The sequence below is a fragment of the Trachypithecus francoisi genome, unplaced genomic scaffold, assembly GCF_009764315.1.
Source record: "Trachypithecus francoisi isolate TF-2019V2 unplaced genomic scaffold, Tfra_2.0 Contig01474, whole genome shotgun sequence".
Classification (NCBI taxonomy): Eukaryota; Metazoa; Chordata; class Mammalia; order Primates; family Cercopithecidae; genus Trachypithecus; species Trachypithecus francoisi.
The window spans coordinates 11047465-11065578 of record NW_022681435.1 but is presented as its reverse complement, the minus strand read 5'-3'; positions in this window follow the sequence as shown (position 1 = coordinate 11065578).

Here is an 18114-nt window from a genome sequence, read left to right as displayed (position 1 = left end):
GTAATAGGAATACTATGCAGCCATAAAAAAGAATGAGTTCACGTCCTTTGCAGGGACATGGATGAAGCTGGAAACCATCATTCTCAGCAAACTAACACATAAACAGAAAACCAAACACCGTATGTTCTCACTCATAAGTGGGAGTCTTTTCAGCATGTGTTAAAACACAGTTTTAAAACTTATATCAATACACTTTGATAAGTGTATCACAATTAGGCCCTTTAAAACACCTTTGATCATTCTGGGAGAAGAATGGCCACCTTGCCTGCTGTAACCCATCATAAGATATAAAGTCTATTTTCTAAAGTTATAGGTCTTGTGACTTTAAAATGTAATACATGTAAATGAAGGCACTTAAGTCACTCAGCCAGAACCAGTCCATGACTGGTGGTTTTCTAATCAGGAGAAAGTTACTGAGATTAGTATTGTCCCATCAAAGATATAGTTACAGAATATGGAATTGGTGCTGGGGATCAGTTACTCAGTGTCTGGTGGAGCTGCAATTGCCTCATTGTGTCTTATCTCAAGGTCAGTGCTTGTTTAAAGAAAAAGAAAAATCTTGTGGCCATCAGAACACAGTGTATTCTTTAAATGTTAAGGGTGCATGATTAGACCCTTGCCTGGAATGGCCTTGGGTCTTGTTTATACTTTGGTATCTTATTGCCACAAAGAGTCCATTCTGTTAGTGCACAATCTTCATTTTAACATTAATGCTTGTCAATTGTTGTCTCCAAACTGCAAAAGGGTGAGGTATAATGAGGCATGTGTGACCCGCCATCCTGTCATGACTGGAAACTCAGATTTTAAGGTTTATCTGGGGTCCCCTTGACCAAGAGAGGGATCTGTTCACTCAGTAGGAAGCTTAGGATTTTATTTTTATTTTAAAACATCATTAAAAATATCTTTCTATATAGACCAAATGTTCTTTTCTTCATTCTCATGGTCAATCATTTTCCCTTGTACTGTTATTACAGAAATGTCTCCCAAATGCCCATCAATGATAGACTGGATAAAGAAAATGTGGCACATACACACCATGGAATACTATGCAGCCATAAAAAAGAATGAGTTCATGTCCTTTGCAGGGACATGGATGAAACTGGAAGCCATCATTCTCAGCAAACTAACACATAAACAGAAAACCAAACACCGTATGTTCTCATTCATAAGTGGGAGTTGAACAGTGAGAACACATGGACACAGGGAGGGGAACATCACACATGGGGGCCTGTTGCAGGGGTGGAGGCAAAGAGCATTGGGACCAATACTTAATGCATGAGGGGCTAACAACCCAGATGAGGGGATGATAGGTGCAGCAAGCCACCGTGGTACATGTATATCTGTGTAACTAACCTGCACGTTCTGCACATCTACCCAGAACTTAAAGTATTTTTTTTTTTAAAAAAGGAAACATCTTTTTATTGTTTTATGCAAGTGAAGTTCAAACGCATTTCATCACTTCATCCCATTTGGCCTTAGACTTACCAACCTATTAGCTTTGCTGAAATGTAGCACTGTTGGAAAAATAAAATGATTATATTGATGAAAGTAGTGTGTACAGACAAGGTTACATTATTATTATTTCTAGTTATCGTGGCAATAATAGCAGTAGTATTTATTCATTATTATTTATAGATTGAGGTCCAATTAAAAACACATTTCTGTCTAGCAGCACAGGCTTTCAAAGCTGAAAGAAATCCCTGATTTAATCTAATCACACTTCTTACAAATAAAACCAGATCAGGAAGATAAGTGAATGATTAAATTAACACAGATAAAATGTTACAGGTGATATTGTCTTCAGGAGATACACAATTCCTGTGAATGAAGGAGTGGCTGTCTATCTGTTTTTTTTTTATCTGGACAAGAAAACCATGATAAAAATTGAAATATAGTCTCCTGTTCTTCTTACCTTACATATATATCGCTGGGGAATATAATCTAATTCTCCACAGCCAAGCGTTTCCTGGGAATAGCTGGCAGATTTGCTATGCAATTTAGCATAGATACCAACCTCTGGGGAATGTGGCAAGCAGATGAACTTGGATGCTGCACTAATTAAATCCTTGGGGGATCCCAATTACCAGGAGGAGCCACTGCTCACTTCTTTTGGGCATTTGCATTTGTAGTCAGGATCAAAAGCATTTGTAGATGTAAATATCTATACAACACACATTATTTGTCTTGAGGTCTCATAATTTCCCAGAGAGTATCCCAAGAATGAAGCTGGGAAAAGTACATGCAATTATTATTTACGACTGGGATCTTGTCTCCCAGTTTATCTTGAATGTGATTCTGTGGCAATGAGGCCAAATATCAGTTCTATGGACACTGAGTTACTTGATGAGGTTAAACAGAAGACAAAGGGAGAAACAAGGATAGTGTCATTGAAAGGAGAAGTCTCTATTCCAGGCACTATTATTAACTAGCTATGCCAATTTCGGAAAGATACTTCTTTGAACCTCAATTGTTATTATTTAAAATTATTATTTGTAAAATGGAAAAAGTTATAGCAACTTTCAAAATCATAATTTGAAAATTTACTGCCTTCACATTGTGTTTCTAAATATAAATCAAGTTTCTTTTACCTTTTGGAATCAAGCTAGAATAATGTAAGGCTCTATGTAAATTGTTAGGCTCGTTTGTGCTCAGATTCATTCCTTGACCTTAGTCTGCTCTGCTCTCTAAGGCAGTAATGCAGACCAGTTGAAACACTAGAGACAAACTGCTGTGCCTGAGAGCTTCTGGATGGGTTAGGGCAACAGGTGGCATAGTTAGGAGAAGGGAGAAGGGAAGAATTTGGTCTTTATTTTCTGTCCCTTTCTGCTTTGTGCAGTGTTGCTGGCAACAGCTGGCGTCTCAGTCTCTCTAACACCTGCTATATAGGACCACTGATTTTCACGTCCATTAGTTGACTTTGACTCCTTGGCATCAGTAACACCATTCTCTCCCTTTCTTCTCCGAGCATTTGGGTAGAAGTGGCTTTTGGATATAGATAAACTTTGGTTACAAAAAACTATATACAATGATAGATAGATAGATAGATAGATAGATAGATAGATAGATAGATAGATAATAGAGAGAGATAGATAATAGATAGATAGATAGATAAGCTGTTGGGATCATTATAGATTTTGTTGAGGCCAGAATAATTCTATTTCAATACAAAGAAATAATAAATCACTGTTTGTTTTTGTTATTGGCATATCTGCTAATACCTGTATGTTAGAGCATGTTTTTTTTTGTTTTGTTTTGTTTTGTCTTTTTTTGTTTTTTTTTTGACGGGGACTTGCTCTGTTCCCAGGCTGGAGTGCAATTCTGCGATCTCAGCTCACTGCAACCTCTGCCTTCTGGTTTCAAGTGAGTCTCCTGCCTCAGCCTCCCGAGTAGCTGGGACTACAGGTGTGCGCCATCACAACCAGCTAATTTTTGTATTTTTAGTAGAGATGGGGTTTCACTGTGTTGGCCAGGATGATCTTGATCTCTTGATCTTGTGATCTGTCTGCCTCGGCCTCCCAAAGTGCTAGGATTATAGGTGTGAGCCACCAAAGCATGCATTTTAATGCACTTATTAAATTGGGTTCAGAAGCAAAGTCAGTGGCCTGAGCAGGTCCAGAGGTCAAAAACGATAGTCTACATTAAGCTAGGATCCCCAAAGAACAGCACCCCCATGTGTAAATTAGGAGTAACAAAAGAAGAAATGATGAGAATATGTCTCTCTTATCCTTGAATCTTGGTAACATGAAGAAAACAGAAAAAAAAAAATCTACTCTTAAATTCTAAACATTCAGATCCTGAATTCACATTACATATGTGGCCCAAACAAATGCCAAGATGAAAAAAAAAAAAAGAAAATCAACTTCAGAGAAGCGCTCTCCCATAAAATAAGATCAAGAACCACTGGTTCACAATAAACAGAAATCAGTAAGCACAGGTAAACCCTCCATGAGTAGGTGACAGCATACACAACTCTTGTGGCTTTAAACAGGCCAACTCGATTGAAACAAAATAGGGTCCCACAATTTCCTTCTCTAAACTTTCCATTACTGTTGGACACAGGCTTTATTTCCATGACATTTGGAAGTAGAGAAGAAGATCCATTCACTTGAGAGGTTAATGTAAATAGTCATATTCACATTTTGGAGGATGTTTGGACTCACTGTGTTGCATAGGCAGCAACTATTGGAAAAGGTCCTGCCTCCTACACCCCTGCTCTACCCCACCAAATTCTGGCAAAGTGTCAGTGTGACTCTATGGCAGAGTGACAGTTCCTCCTGACACAGGTCATCTGTGACATCAAGGTTAGAAACTAGGAGATGTGGAGAGCCAGTGACTATTTCAACTTTCCCCGTTCTCCCTCACTTCCTGTTCATATGTTTTTGCCTGACTGCCTGTTCCACAACATCAGGCTCAGTATCAGATGCAGAAGAAACAGCTGATCTATGTGTAATTGACCAGCTCCCACAATTTTAAAAGGTCGAATTGCTATCATCAAACTCTTTTTCTAAATAAGTTCGTAATTCTGCTCCTCAGAGTAAACTCTCACAGATGAGATAATAAACAATATAATTACATCTAAAAGATTTAAAATTGAATTATCAAAAGTCATAATATAATTGTAAATTTAATCAGTGAAAAGCAATAAAAGAAGGCATTGAAATTATGAAAAAGAATTGATAAATTGAATCAACTGATCCCTGGAAAAGCTAAATAAGATTTCTAGAAATAAAAGCTGTAAAACCTAAAATATTCACAGATGAAGAGAATGTATAAACAAAAAAAAAAATGCAATACAGCACTTAGAATAAAAGAAATAAATATTAATGTGAAAATTTATAGAAAAGAAATTAAAGTGGGAATATTAATTTCAATCACATAAAAATTATTTCAGAAAATAGAAAAATAGAGCATATACTCAAAGACCAGACATGTACTCCAGAAAAAGGAAAGATAGGTATATGTTATCATAATCATATATTTTTAGTATAAAGTGTATGCTAAATAATATAATATACACTAAATATATACTAAATAATGCAATAAATTTTTAGTATAAAGTATTTTAGTATAAAAATATTTTTAGCATAACGTTTATACCATTAAATATCTTCACTGGACATTCAACTTAAGAATCTGTGAAAAGAAAAATTAAGGAAATGAAAAGGAAGTATATGGAAGGAGTTAAGATAAATGAAAGTAGAAATTAATAACGTATAACAGAAAAAATCATAGGAATAATTTTTATATACAAATCGTATTTTCGGAAATAGCTACCAAAAATGTAATAAAAACAATAAGGGAGATTCAACTTTCAAAAAAAGAAATGTATGTATATTTGGGAGATACATACATACGTATAATTGGTAGACATCTTGGAGACTGGCTACCTTATTAACCTGGGAAGAATAATAAAATTAGCCTGAAAGTTAAAAAATCGCCTTGAAGGAATACAGACAATTTTATAAGCTGGGATAGGAAGGCTTAACATAGTCAAGCTGCTTATTCTTGTTTTTGTTTGTTTGTTTTGTTTTTTTGTTTGTTTTGAGACGGAGTCTCGCTCTTTCGCCAGGTTGGAGTGCAGTGGCACGATCTGGGCTCTGTGCAACCTCCACCTCCCAATTTCAAGCGAATCTCCTGCCTCAGTCTCCAGAGTAGCTGGGACTACAGGCGCCCGCCACCACGCCTGGATAATTTTTTTGTATTTTTAGTAGAGACAGGTTTCACCGTGTTAGCCAGGATTGTCTCGATCTCCCGACCTCATGATCTGCCCGCCTCGGCCTCCCAAAGTGCTGGGGTTACAGGCGTGAGCCGCCGCGCCCAGAGGCTTATTCTTCTGAAGTAATATTTTAATGAAACACAATCCCAAATAAGCCAGCATTACGTTATCTACTTGAGTTGGTCACGTTGATTTTAAAGTTTATTTTATAGAACTAACAAAATTGGCCAGGAAATTTAAGAAGGAGAAAAAAGGTGAACTAGCCCAATCAGTTATTAAAACACAGTATAAATCTTTTAAAACTAAAACTACTTCATATTGGTTTATGGATAAAAAGTCTGAACAATGAAATTGTGTAGGACAGTCAGAAATGTGTTGTGACATAGGTTCATTTATTACAATAAGGCACATTCTAAAATTAATTAGGGAAAGATGTCCTTTTTAATAAATGGTGTTGCAAACTATTAAAAATACCTACAATGGGGAATATAATATTAAGCTATCTTTTATGCTGCAAACTGAAATGAATTACTCTAGTATAAATTTCTAGAGGAAATTTCAGATGAATTTCTCTTAAGTGTAGGATTGTGGGAACCTTAAATATGTTTCAAATCCAAAAGAAACAGGGAAAGAGTAGACAAACTTGAATACACGCACACAAAATTGTAAATCTAATAACAACCTAGATGTTTGGGGTATAATTTATCCCCTCGCCCCAGTAGTGAGCTAGTACCCAATAGGTAGGTTTTCAACCTTTGCCCCACTCTCCCCCCTCTAATAGTCCCCAGTGTCCATTGTTACCATCTTCCTGTCCGTGAGTACTGATGTTCAGCTCCCACTTATAAGTGATAACATGCGGCTTTTGTTTTTCTGTTCCTGTGTTAATTTGTTTAGGATAGAAGCCTCCAGCTGCATCTATGTTGCTGCAAAAGATATGGTGTATATGCACCATATTTTCTTTATCCAATTCTTAGTTTATAGGCACCTAGGTTAATTAAATGTCTTTGCTATCGTGAATTTTGCTGAGATGAACATACAAGTGCGTGTGTCTTTTTGACAGAACAATTTATTTTCTTTTGGATACATACCCAGTAGATTCCTGGATAGAATGGTAGTTCCGTTTTAAGCTCTTTGAACAGCCTCCAAACTGTTTTCCATGGCGGCTGAACTAATTTACATTCCCACCAACAGTGAAATGGCTCTTAAATGTGTGAAAAATATTTTGAATCTTTCATCTACTCATAAAACTAAAAATAAAAACTACATCTTGGTTTAGTTTCTTTCTTACAGGGTAAGAATCAACAGTTTGACAGTAAACACTGTTGACAAAATTCTGATGAAACAGGACTCTCATCAGATAGTGTCAGGAACAAAAAATAATCCGGCCCCATTGAAAACTATAGAACATTGATGAAAGGAATTGCCAAAGACATAAAAGGAAAGATTTCCATTGTTCATGGATTAGAATAGTTAATATTGTTAAAACATCCATACTAATCAAAGATATCTACAGAGTCAGTGCAATCTGTATCAAAATTCCAATGACATTTTTCACAGATAAGGCACCAATACCTAAAGTGGTCTTGACCAAAAAGAACAAAGTCAGAGGCATTATGCTACCTGATTTCAAAATCTACTAAAAAGCTATAGTATTCAAAAGAACATTTCACTGGCATAAGAAAAGACACATAGACAATGAAATGAAATAGAGAACCCAAAAATAAATCCATGTATTTATATTCAATTAATCTTTGATATTAGTGCCAAGAACACACAATGGGGAAAGAACAGTGTATAAAATAATGATGCTGGAAAACTGGATATTCACATGCAAAAGAATGAAATTAGATCCTCACCTCACACCATATACAAAAATAAATTCAACAGGATTAAAGACAAATACATTACTTGAAATAGTAATTCTACTGTAAGAAAACATAGAGAAAAATCACCATGACATTACTCTGGGCAAAGATTTTTTGAATATGAACCCAAAGCACAGGCTTTAAATTTTTAATTTAACAAAAATTAATGTAGACAAATGAAATTCATCAAACTAAAAACCTTCTACCCAGCAAAGGAATAATCAAGAGTGAAGAAACAAGAATGAGAGAATATATTTACACACCATACATCTGATGAGATGCTAATATCCAAAATATATAAGGAATTCAACCAATTCAATCGTAAGAAAACAAACTAATTTAAAAATGGACAAAGAATCTGAATAGATTCTCTTAAAAGAACACACAAAAATGGCAACAGATATATAAAAAATATGCTTAATATCAAACATCAGGAAAATGCAAATGAAAACCAACATGAGAGGTCCCTCACATCTGTTAGAATGAATTTTGAATGTTCCTGAAAAACAATTAAGTGTTGGTGAGGATGTAGAGAAAAGCAAACCCGGCATACTCGGTGGGCATGTAATTAGTACAGCCATTATAAAAAATAGTATGGAGGTGCCCCCCACCATATAATCCAGCAATCTCACTACTGGGTATATATTAATAACCATAACGATACGAAATTAGTATGTCAAAGAGATATCTGCACTTCCCTATTTATTGTAATACTATTCACAATAACCAAAATATGGAATCAACCTAAGTGTCCATCAAGAGATAAATAAAGAATCTATATCATATACACACAAGGAAACACGACTTCACCTTAAAGGAAAAAAGAAAATTCTGCCATTTGGGAATATGTGAATGAACCCAGAGAACATTACGCTAAGTGAAATAATCCAGACACAGAAAGACCAATACCACATTACCTCACTTACATGTGATGTGAAAAATAAGTTGAATTTCATACAAATGGAAAGTAAAATAGTTACCAGAGGCTAGGTGTTGCGGGGGGGGAGGGGGGGAGTTGGGGAAATGTAAGCAAAAGAGCATCAAATTTCAGTTATATAGGAAGAATAAGTTCAAGAGATCCATTATTATGATGACTAGAGTTAATAAAAATATATTGATTATTGAAAATGGCTGAAAGTGGATTTTAAGATTTCTCCCCACACATAAAAAATAAGCATTTGAGGTAATGGATATTTTCAACAACTCAATTTAGCCATTCCACAATGCATACGTGTGTGAAATATCATGTTGTGCACCATAAATATACACAATTTTTACTTGTGAAGTTAAAAAAATAAAACAATACAAAGATGGTACAGCTCACATGGAAGATAATCTGTCAGTGTTGAATGAAATTATGTATGCATTTCCTTCTGACTCAGAAATCCCCCATTTAGGACTATATTCCAGAGATATACTGGAAGAAATGCATAACAAAATAGACAAAACATGACTATTCATTGCAGGGTTATTTTTAATAACAAAAAGCTCAAAAAATATAATTGCCCATTACAAAGCACTGCTGTATAAAACTAGGTATATTCACACTATGGAGTGTAACATAACTGTAAAATGAATGAAGACAGTCTCTTCATCATACTGTGGATTGTTCTCCAGGATAATCTTTAAAGTGAAATAAATTTTAAAAATTCTGTAATATAATATCAATTATCTAAGGAAAGGCATATGTATTTATAAGTACAAACGTGTGTGTGTAGATATATCAACATAAATATACACACAAACACAAATGCATACATATGGTATTTGCTTATACTATAAATGGAACAATAGAACATAAATCCAAAATTATTACCTATAGAGAAAGAGCGGAATAGTGAGAAAATGGATAGAGATGGAAACTAAACTTTGAAACACTGTGTTTTGTAGTTTGATTTGAAATCATTTAAATATGTTAAATGTTTTATAAAAAATAAAACAAATGTAAAGGTTTAAAAGTAATTCTATGCACTTAAAAGTAAAGTAAATTAATCTAGTGTTCCTGTGAACATGGATTCTCAGCATGTGTGGGAGAAAGGAATCTAGATACAAGCGAGAAACATAAATTTATTTGTCATCCCAAATTTAAAATGGAAGTTCTAATGATACATGAAGAGAAAATGTCTAAAGGTAAAAATCTACCTAACCACATAAAAATATATCTGTTGTATAAGGAAGTATATGAATATATCAAAAGGTATTGATAAATATGTAAATTATTACTATTTATATTTTAGACAAACAAGAATAAATTTTATATTTTAAAATATAAAATAGTGTATTTTACATCCTATATACATATGTTTATATAGTTATACTCACACATGTAAATATTCTAATTCTGATCTTTGAAATGAGTCAGAAACAATGAACTTCCCAAAAGCAATGAACTGTCCCTAGCACTTAGGTTATTTCAGGTTATGTCTCCAAATACGACTTACCACACTAGAGAAAAAAGACTCCTTGGAAAAATGTCTTATTCCAACACAGTAAATTCTTGTAAATTTCTTTCCAGATACTGATTGCTGTGTTCATTCTCATTTTGCAGGGTATCATATTCAAAAAAGTACTTAAGAAATGATTTAAGCCCCATAATAATTGTTATTTTTCTTCCAAGAGGAATTTTCACTTTTTACTCTGAATATCTATGTTCCATGGAAATCCCAGATCATCTAAATACCATTTCAGAATTTGTGGGCCATCAGGAAGGACTGAAACCAAACTGTAGGCCATGATAGAGCTGGTTAATATTTACATCCTCAATTCTGATGGAAATCTTTGAGGCCTCAAACCAAAATTCAGAGTTTTGATTCAGTCTGCTACTCTTCACGGCTCTGAAAACCACCTTTGTGTGCCTGTCCTCCTCTTCTCCCCAAGAAAAGCAAGGTTCCCCAAACAAAGAAGTCTCACAGTCTGAAAAAATACTTTCTTGAATCCTGACCTAGAAATTATTAATTGTCTTTTAGCAAGATGTTAAAAAATATATTGACTCTAGGTTTTGGAAAATGGTTTTGTTGTCATTGTTTTTTAGTTTTGTGTTTTGTTTTATTTTTTGGGTTTGTACTTTAAGAGTTGTTGCCAAAATGAAGCAAACTGGTTTTCTACAACATGTATCCCAAAATGAAATGACTATGGCAGGCACACAAGCAATTTAAACAAATCAGTGATACAAATCCCACAGCACAGATAAACGTGTGTGGTAGAGACTGAAGATAATTTGCGAGATCTAAGGTGTTGACTTCAAAGTGTTGCAGAGCACTGGAGCAAAACACACACACACAGGGCTAGGTTGGGTTATATTGGCCAATAGGTACTATGATTTCTGGATTTCTTATTTTTTTGTTTTGGGAAGACCTTTTGTTTTCATTTGCCTGTTTGTTTTTCATAAGGAAACACTAAGAAATATTCAATGCCCTGGTCTCAAAAACTAGCAAAGTCAATACTCATCTTAACTGAACCAAACAGATTTGACTGACTTTTTATCAGTCTATGAATCAGGGACAATTTGATTTACCAAATAAAACAAGAAGAAAGAAATGAAAGAGAGAAAAAAAGGATGACTCTATCGTAAAGAACTAAGAAAGAAGTTAAGGCAAACCATTTGTGGGTTTTGGAGGCACATATACAAAGGCACTATTCTTTTTTGAAACTTCCAAAAAATGTTTTTTGTTTGTTTTTTGTTTCATCAAATAGATTGGCACTATGTATTTTATATGAAAATGGATGAAGAAAAGACTGAGTTTCTACCATTTTTAAGATAGGTTAAAGATGGTGACTGTTAAAGGAGTTTCAAAAACACCAAGTGACAATTAGCTTGTAGAAAAATCTCTCTGTCTCCTGGTGGGTTGGATTGTAATGATTCAGTGAGGGACTTTCTTATCAGCTAAAGTCATGAGTTAATGGGTGCAGCACACCAACACGGCACATGTATACATATGTAACAAACCTGCAAGTTGTGCACATGTACCCTAGAACTTAAAGTATAATTTAAAATATTAAAAAAAAAAAAAAACACTGAAGTATTCTCACATGTTGCCAACCAGCAGAAAGAGCAAAGGAGTTACAAAGAGGATAAGATGTTAATAAAAACAACACCTCAGAAGATCTTTCTACACTTTGTCCAAATCAATATATGTATCTATTTTTATATAAACTAAGGCAACTACCCGATATATACTGGAAAGAGTCAGCAGAAAAGTCTCACATTTATCTCCTTGAAAACATAACACATGATTTCAAAGGAAGACATCCAAAAGCCAAATGTCACTTGCAGCTTAATTTCAGATTATCCAATGGGCATCATAAAATGACTTTGTGTTCATCATCAAACTGTTGTCTGCTATTTCTCTGCAGCTTAATATGCTAAGGTTGATACTATTAAATTATTGTTTAAACATTTGTAATGCTGTCCACATCCCTATCTAGGATTAATTTCTTTTGGCTGGCTATAGGTAGATGGTGGAGCATGGATTATTGTTGTTGACATAGGAATAAAATGTAATTTATAGAAAATTGAAGTTTTACTAATAATAGCTATGGAAGTAATTTAAATTACGCCATATTTAGCTAACTCCTCAATAATTTAAGACAGCATTTCTCAGGGGTCATTTCAGGAAAGAATTAAACTTCAATGTTCTAAATACCATTAATTATGTGAAATGAATGAAATTTTGCACCTGTGGAACCTCCCTTACTGCAGACCTTACTGGCAAATACATTCTTTTGCCAGAAACTTGGTGTTTATAGAAATAAATCCTTGATCCACTGGTTGAGAAGGAATGGATCCACATAGATTTGATTTGTATGTCTTTAAGTAACTCAGAAAATGAACCACAAAGAGACAGCGCCACTCATCTTTTTCTCAAACCATAGCTACTAGAGTGTAAGCAAGTAATCATTAATGATATATTTGGGAAATTAATAAGCTGTGAAAATATGTAGAAATCTATCTCAAAGCATATTAATTTTAAAAGTGATGTAAGTACAACATAAAAATGGTAAATTTAATTCATCCATTCTTTCCATAATATATATATATATATGCCTATTAATAATCAGGAATTCTGTTCTAATTTGAGAATTTGAGATTAATAAGTCTTATGTTTTCATCCAGGATTGTTTCAAACACAGTAATGTAAGGAAATAATTATATCATATTTGAGAGCACTGTAAGGTGTTATGGGATTTTGCAAAATACCCTAAATAATATTTCCATTAGCAGTATTAAATTGAAACACAGGAAATTGCAAACATTTGATGATTTTTTGACTTATGGAATAAGCAATTGTATATGGCTCAATCCAATATTATTAATTCTCATAGTGTTGAAATTGAGCTTGATGTTGAAAAATGATACGTTGTTAGGATTAGGTTCTGCACCCATTGACCTGAATGCTACCAGAACATTTTTTGTTGTTGTTGCTAGATTATTTTTGAAAGTAAGTGATCAGGGCTGGTCTGTGGCTCTGTACTACAAATACCTGATGACCTTGGTCCTTTCTGAATCCATAGTCTGAAGTCTGATCCTGGTGCGACACTTAGTTTCCCTGTCCCGGAAAGCAGGATGGAGACAATCATGGACAGAAACTACATGCTACTCCCACTTCAGGAGAGGTTCAGAAGGATGCTACAAGAAAACTTCATATAGTCTGTTGACTAGAATTTAACCAGAAGACCACACTTACCTTCAGGGTATGTGGGGAAATGCAGTATTTTGTAGGGAGCCATGTGCCAGCGACTAATTTTAGGGCTATGGCAGAAAAGGTATATGGGCATTGAGAATCACTCAGCTTATCTAACACTAAGCAAATAGTTTGCTAGTTGTATGCAAAATGGGGAAGGTTTAACAGAAAAAGGAAAAACATTTGCCATGGCACAAAACATTAAAAATATATGAAGGCCGGGCGCGGTGGCTCAAGCCTGTAATCCCAGCACTTTGGGAGGCCGAGACGGGCGGATCATGAGGTCAGGAGATCGAGACCATCCTGGCTAACACGGTGAAACCCCGTCTCTACTAAAAAAATACAAAAAACTAGCCGGGCGAGGTGGCGGGCGCCTGTACTACCAGCTACTCCGGAGGCTGAGGCAGGAGAATGGCGGGAACCCGGGAGGCGGAGCTTGCAGTGAGCTGAGATCCGGCACTGCACTCCAGCCTGGGTGGCAGAGCAAGACTCCGTCTCAAAAAAAAAAAAAATATATATATATATATATATATATATATGAAACATTCAGGCGATTGTATTTTATCGCAGAAGGGCCAAAAATTACATCACGGTAAATGGGAAAAGGTGCATTTGAAACAACGGAGCTAGGTCAAACGGTGGAGGCCTTATGCAATAGGTGAAGAATATTGGAATTTATGTCATCTGCAATAAGTAGCTATTGAACAATTTCCTACAACAATTTTGAGCTGTTAACTGAATGGACTTACCATTCAGTTTTATGGGGAAGAAAAGATAAGCCTGATTATTTTCTTATGGGATAATAGGCTAATTTTGCAAACCCATTGTATTTAGCATATGTGTATAAATAACAAAGTAATACAAATATGAAAGATGCAATAATTCTAGTATGCTTAGTTTGTTTTTTTAACTGAACTTCAGGAGGCATTATTTCACCTTTAAGCAACCTTAACACAGAGACAGTAAATAAAGTGTGGTCCCCATGGATATAGTGTTGCTGTCAAATGTATATTCTAACAGTGATAAATACAAATAATTGATAGAGAAAAAGATTTTATATGTTACACAATCAAATTTACAAAAATATCCCCAAACTGTAAATATATCAAATATGCTCTTGCTAAAAATGAAATCATGGTGTTTTTAAATTGCACTTATTCTTTAAACACAGGAGTTTTGTAAATATGATCCAAATCGTATTGTGCAAAGTAAATAATTTTTTGGTAGACAAAATTTTGAGTAGTATGCAATTTAAATGCTTTATAGTTTGAGAATTAAAAACAAATCCAACTCTGTAATTTTTAAATCCCCCTTTCTAACTAGCTGAGGCAAGAAAGAAGAATGCATTTGAGGGAAAATGAAGAAAAATCTGAAGTTACATTGCTGATAGCTGTTTGGACATTTGGCTTTGTTGTTGTATCTAAAAGCCAATAGAGTGGTCCATAAAACTGATTGCAGAGCACATTTCAGAACTAATAAAACAAATTGACTATTGATGATGTGCTAGGGCAAATCCAATTACATCTCACAAAGCTTTATATTGCTCTATTTCTCCCTTAATGTTTTCTATTTATTTATTTTAATTTAAAGTTTGAGTAACAGGCCCACAGATGCAATGTAGTTAGACAAAGAGTGTCTTGGACTTCAGAACCTGAAGATGTTAGTGAATTTCTGGGTCTACTCTTTGTAGCTCTCAGTCTCTAGACATGTCTTTTAAACTTCATGAGTTTCAATCTCATAGAATTAAACTTACAGCCTTTTTAAGATTAAATAAAATGACATAGGTGCAAATACTTTGCAAAGAATATAATTTATTTAAAGTAAGTCATTTTTATTAATTTAAATAGTGAATAAAATGTATAAAATATCAAGGACCGATAAAAAGCACAGATTACAGTGCACACATATACCAACATACACAAACACACACACACATTTGGAGACTGCTTCCCTCGTTAGACTTTTTTGTCTGACTCATTTTGCTTTTTTCTAATGACACTTTGAAAGAAAATGATAGATTTTCTTATCATTCTTTTCCCCAGAATTCCAGCAGAACTCCATGCGATCATGAAGACAATATTTTATTCTTCATTGTACCCATGCTACCTGCCTCAAGGATGACAAATGCTACAAGAATGACAATGCTGCTGCTTGGAACAGAGAAATATAATTAGCAGATACATACAAAATACTTTAATGCCAGGCCCCTTCTGAATACCTATACCTGCCAGACACTGTAATAATGATGCTTGTCTGCCACTTGAACATTGATAAATGTCCCACTGGGGCTTGAAAAAATACGCTTCAGTTATCACAGACCTGGCACAACCCCACAACTGGAATCAGTAATACTGTGAAATATTCAACATCTGCTGCTTCACCAAGCAACATTTTGCTTAATTTAATTCCATAGGCTTATTTGCATCCTCTTAATTTTCTTTTGCTAGGGATTAATCATTCATGAAAATAATAATTGCAATACTTATTTAAAAGTGGAAAAAAGAATTCTTCATTTGATCGGCATGACTCCTGAAAGAGAAGAAAACAAAATAAACTCATGCTTCAAAAAACTTCAAAGCTAGGTATTTTAAAATTTGTATGGCCTCATTTTTTTTCTCCAATCATATTAGGCATGCTGCTTATCACATATACAATGGGAAGTGAAGATGGGAAACTCTAAGTAGCTATCTAGTAGTTACCAGCTTGTACTTTTTTATATGGATGTATATTTTTTAATTTGTAGAATTTTGTGTGTACATAGTAGGCATTATATTTACGGGGTACATGAGATGTTTTCATATGGGCATGCAGTGTGAAATCATCATCTCATGGAAAATGGGGCACCCATCCCCTCAAGCATTTAACCTGTGTGTTACACACAATCCAATTATACTTTTAGTTATTTTTAAATACACATTAAATTATTTTGACTATAGTCATCCCATTGTGCTATCAAATACTATGTTTTACTTATTCTTTCAAACTATGTTTTGTACCCATTAACAATCCCACCCTCCCCGCCACCTCCCACTATCCTTCCCAGCCTCTGGTAACCATCCGTCTATTCTCTATCTCCATGTGTTTAATTATTTTGATTTTTAAATCTCATAAATAAGTGAGAACATGCAATGTTTTTCTCTCGTTGGCTGGCTTATTATACTCGATGTAATGACCTTTGGTTCCATCCATGTTGTTGCAAATGACAGGATCTCATTCTTTTTTATGGCCAAATAGTACTCCACTGTGTATAAGTACATTTTCTTTATTCATTCATCTATCAATGGGCACTTAGGTGGCTTCCAAATCTTGACTTTTGTGAACAGTGCTGCAACTAACATGGGAGTGCAGATATCTCTTCAATATACTGATTTCCTTTCTTTTGGGAACATGCCCAGCAGTGGGATTGCTGGATCATATGGTAGCTCTATTTTTATTTTTTTGAGGAACCTCCACACTTCTTCTCCATAATGGTTGTGTTATTGTACATTCCCACCAACAGTTTAAGAGGCTTTCCTTTTCTCCACATATAGCCCAGCATTTGTTATTGCCTGTCTTTTGGATAAAAGCCATTTTAACTATGGTGAGACAATATCTCCTTGTAGTTTTGATTTGAATTTCTCTGATAATCAATGACGTTTAACACCTTTTCATATGCTTGTTTACCATTTGTATGTCTTCTTTTGAGAAGTGTCTATTCAAATCTTTTGCCCATTTTTTAATCAGATTATTAGATTTTTTTCTATTGAGTTGTCTGAGCTCCTTATATATACTGGTTGTTAATCCTTTGTCAGAGGGGTAAGTTTGCAAATATTTTCTCCCATTATGTGAATTGAGCAGGTGCTTTTAATCTCTCAGCTCCATATGAAGAAATGGATTTCTTTTGTGCATACATCTAATTGTTAGAAAATACTTCATTATGTTGAACTAAAATGGGCTTTCCTACAATTTAATTCTGTAGTTCTAAACTTTCATTTGGAGAGTCATCAACAAATTCAATATCTCTTCTACTTATATCTCATTTCAATATGTGGGGAAAGCTATCATGTACACTACAAGGCATTGAGTGTCTTATACCTAAATCCTCTTAAACAAGCATTTATATCTCTAATTTTGTCTCTGACTTCTTTTCCAGTCCTTCATTCTGACTCCTTAAAGTAAGTCAACTTCCCTGGATATTCCAATTCAATAGCCTTCTGAACTTTGTGACATCATTAAATTTATGACTATCATCTTATTAATCACATTTTCATTTACATATTTCATCTCATTTATTTCATTTAGAAATAACGTTTGTTTCGATGATTATTTTGAAATACTTTTCTCATTTAATTCTTACAAAAATTTTCTGAAGTTAGCGTTGTTACCCTTAATTTACAAATAAGAAAATAAACTCTCAGACTAGGTGGGTGATTTTCTCAAAAAACAATCATTTGTAGCATTTTGCTCCCACTGCTTGGCCTCTCTTCACTCCAGCACTCATTCCAATTTCAAAGCAAAGTTGTGGCTCAGCCCCGACACTTTCACTACCTGGCCGGGTATGTGCGTGCTCAGGGCAGCACTGACACGCCAGCACCCTACAGCCTCAGACCCCTTCAGACTTTGGCCACCAACCAGCAGTAGAGGGATGTCAAGGGGGATACTGAAGGTGGTTTGGCACGGGCTTGCAGGCGCCCCTCAGCACAAACAGCTTGAGTGCCATGGGCACCATGGAAAGCAGGTTAATGGAGGTTGGAGGCAGACAGGCTCCTGGTGGGAAAGGCGTGGGTCCCCAGTGAAGCCCCACCTTCAAGCCAGCGAGGCCTGAAACCCTGGTTCGGGGATGTCAGTTCCGCAGACCAGCGTGAGAACTTGT